This window comes from Symphalangus syndactylus, chromosome 11 (assembly GCF_028878055.3).
Source record: "Symphalangus syndactylus isolate Jambi chromosome 11, NHGRI_mSymSyn1-v2.1_pri, whole genome shotgun sequence".
Taxonomy (NCBI): domain Eukaryota; kingdom Metazoa; phylum Chordata; class Mammalia; order Primates; family Hylobatidae; genus Symphalangus; species Symphalangus syndactylus.
Window position 1 is genome coordinate 40,771,081 of NC_072433.2, and position 8,750 is coordinate 40,779,830.

The window sequence follows — 8,750 nt, forward strand, 5'->3', positions numbered from 1 at the left end:
TTATTTCTTTGCAAAATCTTAAAGGCTGCACAGCAAGTCTCCATTTTTTGAAGAAAAATGAGAAGAGAATGTGCTTTTAATAATTTCATTTGTTTTCATAGTTTACACTTTTTTTTTTTTCAAAGAGTTTGAATAACAGTCCAGAACTTATGAGAAAGGATAGAAAAGGACAGTATTGGTTTCTTTATTTTTTCCTCCTACTATGTGTGTGTTCACTTATTAAAAGTAATCAACTAACGGGTATTACATGAAAAATTAGGAAGTGATGTATTGGCTGTATTTTTTTGTTTGTTTTGATTTGTTTTTTTTTGAGGTGGAGTCTTGCTCTGTTACCCAGGTGGAAGTGCAGTGGCGGGATCTTGGCTCACTGCAACCTCTGCCTCCTGGGTTCAAGTGATTTTCCTGCCTCAGCCTCCTGAGTAGCTGGGACTACAGGCGCATGCCACCAGGCCCGGCTAAGTTTTTGTATTTTTAGTAGAGACGGGGTTTCACTGTCTTAGCCAGGATGGTCTCGATCTCCTGACCTTGTGATCTGCCCACCTCGGCCTCCCAAAGTGTTGGGATTACAGGCGTGAGCCACTGGGCCCAGACTTGGCTGTATTTTAATATACTTTAGTGTCTTTTGTTTAGATTATTTAAAAAACTTGACTGAGCTGTAATTCACATACTATAATGTTCATTCTTTTAAAGTGTTCAGTGGTTTTTAGTGCATTTAGAGCTGTGCATGCATGAATTGCTTTTTAAAATGGAGTTGTGTGGCTGGGCACAGTGGCTCAGACCTGTAATCCTAGCACTTTGGGAAGCTGAGGCAGGAGGACCTCTTGAGGCCAAGAGTTCAAGACTAGCCTTGGCAACATAGTGAGACCCTGTCTCTACAAAAAATTTAAAAAATTAGCTGGGCATGGTGGTGTGTGCCTGTAGTAGCAGCTATTAAGGGGGCTGTGGCAGGAGGATCTCTTGAGCCTGGGAGTTCGAGACTGCAGTGAGTCAAGATTACACCATTGTACTCCAGCCTGGGTGACAGAGTGAGACCCTGTCTCAAAAAAAAAAAAAGAAAAATAGTGTCAGTTTTCCATTCACTTTTTTTGTTTTGCTTTTAAAATATATTTTCTATTTTAGAAACTTTCACATTTATATAAAAGTTGAGACTAGTAAATGAACCTCCTAGTATTCAATACCCAGCTTTAGCAATTATATAAACAATCCAATTACGTTATATCCATGCTTCCCCTCCCCACTGAATTCTGCGTTTTTTATTTTTATGTATTTATTTTCAGTCATGCATCACTTAACCTACTGATTTCTTTTTTTTTTTTAAGACTGAGTTTTGCTCTTGTTGCCCAGGCTGGAGTGCAGTAGCGCGATCTTGGCTCACTGCAACCTCTGCCTCATGGGTTCAAGTGATTCTTCTGTCTCAGCCTCCTGAGTAGCTGGGATTACAGGCACGCAGCACCATGCCTGGCTAATTTTTTGGTATGTTTAGTAGAGATGGGGTTTCACCATGTTGGCCAGGCTGGTCTCGAACTCCTGACCTCAAGTGATCCGCTTGTCTCGGCCTCCCAGAGTGCTGGGATTACAAGTGTGAGCCACTGCGCCCCTGGCCTTTACTGGATTCTTTACACACACACACACGCATGGGTGCACACATACACACACGCTTTTTTTTTTTTTCGTGGAGACAGAGTCTCACCATGTTGTCCGAGGTGGTTTCAAAACTCTTGGCCTCAAGCAATCCTCTCACCTTGGCCTCAAAAAGTGTTAGGATTACAGGTGTGAGCCACCACGCCCAGCCTTCACTGGATCCTTTTGAAGCCAAGCTTAGATATCATGTTACTTCAATCACCAAAACTTCAATACGACTCTTCTGTTTAAGAAAACAGAGTATTACTATCAAACAAAAATATTAGCAATAATTACTTAACATCATCAAATGTCTGATTAAATTTCTCTAATTGAGTCATCTCTCCTTTTTCTTTTAAAAAAGTAAATTCACCTCTTTGAATCAGAATTCAAGCAAAGTACATATATTGCATTTGATTGATAGGTCTTTTAAGTCTCTTTAACTTACAAGTTCCTCCCTTTCCTTTGCAATTTATTTTCTGAAAAAATTGAGTTATTTGCCTTGTAGAATTTCCCAAAAGTGTTTATTTTTAATAGCAGCACAGAGTAGGAGGTGGAGTGGAGTTTGTAGCGTGGACTTTGAAGAGTCATGTATATTTGGGTCCGAATCCTGGCTCTGTCCCTTACTTTCTATGTATCCCTGGGAAAACAAATCATCTCCCTCAAGTCAAAGTGTCCTCCACTATAAAATGGGCATAGAAGTGGAATTATGTTGAAGACTAACTTAGATAATGTGTGGAAAGTGCATGGCACACAATAGGTGCTCAATAAACCCTCCTCTGTTTTACTTTTACATTTATTTTTAATTTTCGTCATGAGTTTTCTTTTTTTTTTTTTGAGACAGGGTCTTGCTCTGTTGCCCACATTGGAGTGCAGTGGTGCGATTTCAGCTCACTGCAGCTTTGACCTCCAAGGCTTAAGTGATCCTCCTGCCTCAGCCTCCTGAGTAGCTAGGACTACAGGCATGCACCACCATGCCTAGCTAATTTTTGATTTTTTTTAGTAGAGACAGGGTTTCACCATGTTGCCAAGTCTGGTCTTGAACTCCTGGCCTCAAGTGATCTTCCTGCATTGGCCTCCCAAAATGCTGGGATTACAGGTGTGCATCACCATGCCCAGCCCCTCATTTTAATTTTCAAGCTGAGAGGGAAATCATCAATCCTCAGCACTGGCTGGTCTTGAAAATTATTTTTTGTAAGTTTAGAGGAGTGAAAATGAGCTGGTCTAGTGATCTGAAAAGTACTATATCTGGGACTGTGACTAAAAACTGGGTCCTCTGACCTCGTACACTGTTGGTGGAAATGTAAATTATTACAACCACTATGGAAAACAGTTTGGAGTTTCCTCAAAAAAACTAAATAGAGCCAACATACAATCCAGCAATCCCACTGCTGGGCATATTCCCAAAAGAAAGAAAATCAATATATTGAAGAGGTATCTGTACTCCCACATTCGTTCCAGCACTGTTCACAAGAGCTAAGAGTTGGAAGCAACCTAAATGCCCATGAACAGATGAATGGATAAAGAAAATGTGGTACATATACACAATGGAGTACTATGCAGCCATGAAAGGAATGAGATCCTGTCATTTGTAACAACATGGATGAAACTGGAGGTCATTATGTTAAGTGAAATAAGCCAAGCACAGAAGGACAAACTTTGCATGTTCTCACTTATTTGTGGAAGCTAAAAATTAAAACAATTAAACCCATGGAGACAGAGAGTAGAAGGATGGTTACCAGAGGCTGAGAAGGTTTCCAGAGGGGTGGTAGTGGGGAAGTGGGGATGGTTAATGGATGCAAAAAATAGTTAGAAAGAGTAAGACCTAGCATTTGATAGCACAACAGGGTGACTATTATAGTCAATAATAAATTATAAATTATTACAGTCAATCATAATTTCATTGTACATTTAAAAATAACTAAAAGAGTATAATTGGATTGTTTGTAACACAAGGGATAAATGCTTGAGGGGACACCCAATTTACCACGATGTGATTATTATGCATTAAATGCCTGTATCACAATACCTTATGTATCTCGTAAATATATACACCTATTATGTACCCACAAAAATTACAAATAACAAAATTAAAAAAAACCTCAGGATTCTCTGCAGAGCTGAGGGGGTTTTCTTCATCACTAGCCACCCCCACAGCACTTTTTCTAACCTTTTGCCGTGTTTCTGGCTCTGCTCTCAAGCCCCTTGTCATTTTGTAGTCCACAATATCTTGATGCATGGGGAGGAAGGTGATGAACAAGTCCACTGAAATGTTGCCCATCCAAGTCTTGCCTCTTGAAAGTACATTAAAAAATAATTTATAAGAAGGGAATATTTAATCCAGGCAAAAACACCTGGGACTACTAGGAAATATTCATGCACTGTGAGACTTAGAGGGAGAGAAATATTTTTGAGCATAGGGGGCACTCAAATCATATCACAAAGGTGAGATTTACATCAGAGCTGCAAATTGCCTTTCCATAAATTCATCCATCCATCCATTCATTCATTCATCCATTCATCCACCCATTTCCATCCATCCATCCATCCATCCATCCATCCATCCATCCATCCATCCATGATTTCATTTATCAGACACCATTCTTCTCCTATGTGGTTAAACAGACAAAGCCTCTGGTATCTGTTTTAAATTAGGTCTAATGCCCGCATGGTCTCTTAACTCCACTCATCACCTGTTTGAAGCCTGACTGTGAATCCAGATGCCTCTAGGTGGCCGAGAAATGAGATGACCCAGATCCCTCAACAGCAGCCCTGGACTCTGCAATTTTCCATCACATGTTCTGAATATAGCTTCCTTTCATGGCTGCTTAATTATTATGGTTTAGAAGACCATAATATTAAATTAAAGTGAAATGTAATTGCTCTGCCAGTTTTCACACTGTCAGAATTCAGCTGATAACAACAGGATTCTTTGAGCGTCTCCAAGTAAGAATTTGTTGTTGGTGACAGGGGGAAGAAAGAAACAAAACTCTCCTTTCCACATTTGCCCTGCAGCCAGGCTGACACAACAAAAATGGAAAACAATTGGCACAGGCATAAAATTCTATGACAAAAGGAAACTTGTGAAACGGAGAAATAGATTTTTTGGGGGGTTGGGAACATAACTTCCTTTGACAAAACACTGTATTTAGGAAAATAATTCTGTAGTTTGAGGATATTAAGTTCATTAAAAGTAGCAGGCTTTTTTGGTCTGGGGCAGATGGAGGTTCTTAATACCCTACACCTCCCCTCCAAACAGTTCCCTTCAAATCCATATTAAAGTTAATCATCAATTGGAAGTCAGAAATGATATTGGAAAATCATTCTTTTACAAACGGAAACTATTATAATTTAAAAGGGTGCAAATGAAACCATACATTTTCAGAAGGAGATCAATGAAAACCACTTTATTAGAAAATATAAATCACTTTTTAATTTCAGATGCAACAAGGAAAGAACTCATTTTTTCTGTTTCATTGAAATTGATTGGTACACCTGCAGAGAAAAGCAGCTTTATCATCTCGTTATCAGCCAATTAATATGCAGGTCTAAATGTGAATACTATTCCAGTTAACTAGAAATGGATGATTTTATTGAAGTCTTAATAGACTAGAAAAAGCTGCCTTCCACCCTGCTAAATGAGGTCAGTTGAGAAAAAAAAAATCAGAAGTGCATAACTTGGGATGGGTGGAATCTGAAACAATTTCTCTAACTCTTCAGACCACAGAGAAAGGAAAGTGAAGTGATGTGTGTGCAAGCAGAGGACCTGTTAGGTGGAAGAAAAATTAGAATATTGAGTTTTCTTTTCATTGAAAAGAAAGCTGTTTGAGTTTGATTCTGAAGTCTGACACTCTCACTATTCAAAACTTGACAGTTCTTAGTCGTTAGTCTCATCTCCATTTTAATCAAAGGTCAAGCAGAACTGCAAAGTAGATGAAGTCTATGTACCATGCTCCCAGTTTTTCCTTTCTGTGCTCGTTTTCTTCCCTGTGATGTTCTCCCTGGCCCACCAAAACCTGTGGCATCCTCAAGCTTTTTCTTTACATTAAAAAATTAAAAAAATTAAGGGATACAAGTGCAGTTTTCTTACATGCTTATGTCATGTAGTGGTGAAATCTGGGCATTAAGTGTACCTATCTATCACCTGAATAGTAAACAGTATAACCATAGGTAATTTTTCAACCCTCACCCCACTCCCACCCTCCAACATTTTGTAGCATCCAACGTCTATCATTCCAGTCTTTATGTCCATTTGTACCCACTGTTTCCCTCCTAATTATATATATTCTACTTTATTTATTTATTTAAGAGACAGGGTCTCTCTCTGTCACCTAAGCTGGAGTGCAGTGGCACAATCATAGCTCACTGCAGCCTCCAACTCCTGGGCTCAAGCCATCCTCCTGCCTCATCCTTCTGAGTAGCTGGGATTGCAGGCATGCACCACCATGCCCTAAAAAAAAAAAAACGACAAAAAAACCACTTAGATAGTCATCCATAAATGAAAATATCCCTGGGATGGCTCAAGAGTCTAATTACAAGCCTAAGCAATACGGTGGAGCAAAAACCAGAGAATAACTGCAGGGAAATGATCACTGAGGAGATGGGCATAGCTGAGATATCTGGAGCTTGCTGGAAGCAAAGATGCACGGTGGTGGCTATCAGTATCAGCCACACAGGATTGTGCATCAAAAATTGGTGCCACCTCCACTGTGAGCACACTTATGAGCTAGTGCCAAGAGAGATCCCTTTGACCATGACTTCTTCTGTGGGAGAAAAAAAGATCATGAGTACCCTGAAGCATTCAGCACTGAAGATCCCAAAAGCTCTTGTTGCTGCTGTGGACACCCACAGCTCTGGCTGCTGAGGAGTCCTGCAATCTTCATCAACACTGACCTTAGCTGACAGAGCTGCACAGACTATGTTTCTGTGCCTTTACCAGACACAGTACTGCTGCACCCCACTCAGCTAGAGCCCTTATACCCACCTATAAGTGAAGGTCTGCTACTAAAACCAGTCAACAAAGTCCGGAGGAGGCGATAGCCCCATTAAATGTGTAGATATCAATGCAAAGCAACAAGAAACACACAAAAAAATGAAGGCAACACGTCACCACCAAACGAACATAATACTTTTTCAGTAACTAACCCCCCCAAAATAGAGATACACAAATTGCTTGACAGAGAATTCAAAATAATTGTTTTAAGGAAGCTCAGTATGCTACAAGAGAACACAGGTCAACAAAATCAGAAAAACAGTAACTTAACAAAATGACAGTTTAAGAAAGAGGTAGAAATCATAAAAAAGAAACAGAACATCAACAGCAAACTTGATCAAGCAGAGGAAAGAATCTGTGCACTCAAAGGCAGATCATTTGAAAATATTCAGTCAGGGGAGGAAAAAGGAAAAAGAATGAAAATGAATCAAAAAGTCTCTAAGATTTATGGGACACCATCAAGGGAGCTAACATTTGCATTAAAAATCAAGAAGAAGAAGAGATCGAGAAAGAGGCAGAAAGTTTATTTAAATAAGTAATGGGACCAGGCATGGTGGCTCATGCCTGTTATCCCAGGACTTTGGGAGGCCAATTTGGGAAGATTGCTTAAGCCCAGGAATTTGAGACCAGCCTGGGCAACACAGCAAGATCTCATCTCTAAAAAAATAAAAATAATAAATTGGCCAGGCATGTTGGTGCATGTCTGTAGTCCCAGCTACTCAGGAGGCTGAGGTTGGGAGGACCAATTGAGCCTGGGAGGTTCAGTCTGCAGTGAGCCATGATCACACCACTGCACTCCAGCCTGAGCAACAGAGCAAGACCCTGATCCTGTCTCAAAACAACAACAATAACAACGAATAAATAATGGCTGAAAACTCCCCATATCTGGGGAGAGATATAGACATTCAGATACAGGAATCTGAAAGATTTCCAACCAGGTTCAGTCCAAAGAAGACTTCATCAAGATTCATTATAGTCAAACTGTTAAAAGTCAAAGAGACTCATTTTAAGGTGACATTATGGCAGATGTAGCCAGTCAGGTGCTTCTGGGCTCTGGTCTCACCATCCAGTCTCAGTTGCTTATATATGTGAAAGCGCTCATCCAAGTGGGAGATGAGCCTGGTTTTCCAACAATAAAACAACATATTTTTGGGTGGCATGTCAGCTTCCTGGTGTCTTTAGTTGTGCTTAGCATATTATGAGCATCGGTTGGAGGCCTTAGCACATTGTAAGCATCAACTCCAAGGCTGTGTTCAGGAGTCCTTAGAAATATGATTCACGGTAAAGTTTTACAGCATTACCAGGAATGTGACAAGATTGAGGAGTTAGGACCTGGTAATGTGCAGAAAGAAGTCTCATCTTCCTTTGACCAAGTTATCAAGAAGGCAATTTGAGAGATAATCACTCATTTTGCTGCTGTCCTCATCACAAATCCCTTCCATATTATCACCGAGGTACAATTCATTGGCAGAGAACCGAAGTACTGCAGACTTTGTGACTCCATAGCAACCATCTATTAGGGAGAGGGCATCCTAGGATTTTTCATGGGTCTTGTGCCTCGGCTCCAATGTGACATCATTTCTTTGTGGCTCTGTAACTCACTGGCTTACCTCATCAATATCTATGTACTGAACAGTGGGGTTTCCACCATGAATGAAATAAAGAATTATTCCCAAGTTGTTACAGAAACTTTTGCCAGTATGTTGAGCTAATCTCTTGTGTTTGTCTCTAATTTTATGTCTGTCGACAGCCGAAGGCTTGCTGGTGAAGCCCCTCCTTATTGCCCAATGTATACTTCTTGCATAGATTGTTGGTGCATGCTACAGTACAGGAAAATATGAGCTGAGGAAATAGCTTGCTTTTCTGGAAGGTCCCCTATGGGAAGACTTATTATTGTGACCTGAGAATGTAATTTGAATATGTGGGACAGGGACAGTGATATTTCTGTAGTCCCAGATGCACAGAATTATGGGAGAGAGTGTTGATTTCTGTACAATGTGGCATGCATTTAAAATAATCACTTAATATCGGTGAAGAATCAAAGACAGAGAAGTTTGAAAGCAGTAACAGGAAAGATGTGCATATAAGTAGACTCCTTATATGACAGCCATAGAAAGCTGTCAGTGGGTTTCTCAGC

The 8,750-nt window shown here is 40.1% G+C and overlaps 1 pseudogene; it reads left to right on the forward strand.

Annotated features, from left to right (window-relative positions):
* The first annotated feature begins 7,632 nt into the window (after positions 1 to 7,632).
* On the forward strand, positions 7,633 to 8,525 carry LOC129492941 (mitochondrial carrier homolog 2-like; annotated as a pseudogene).
* The last annotated feature ends 225 nt before the right edge of the window (positions 8,526 to 8,750 follow it).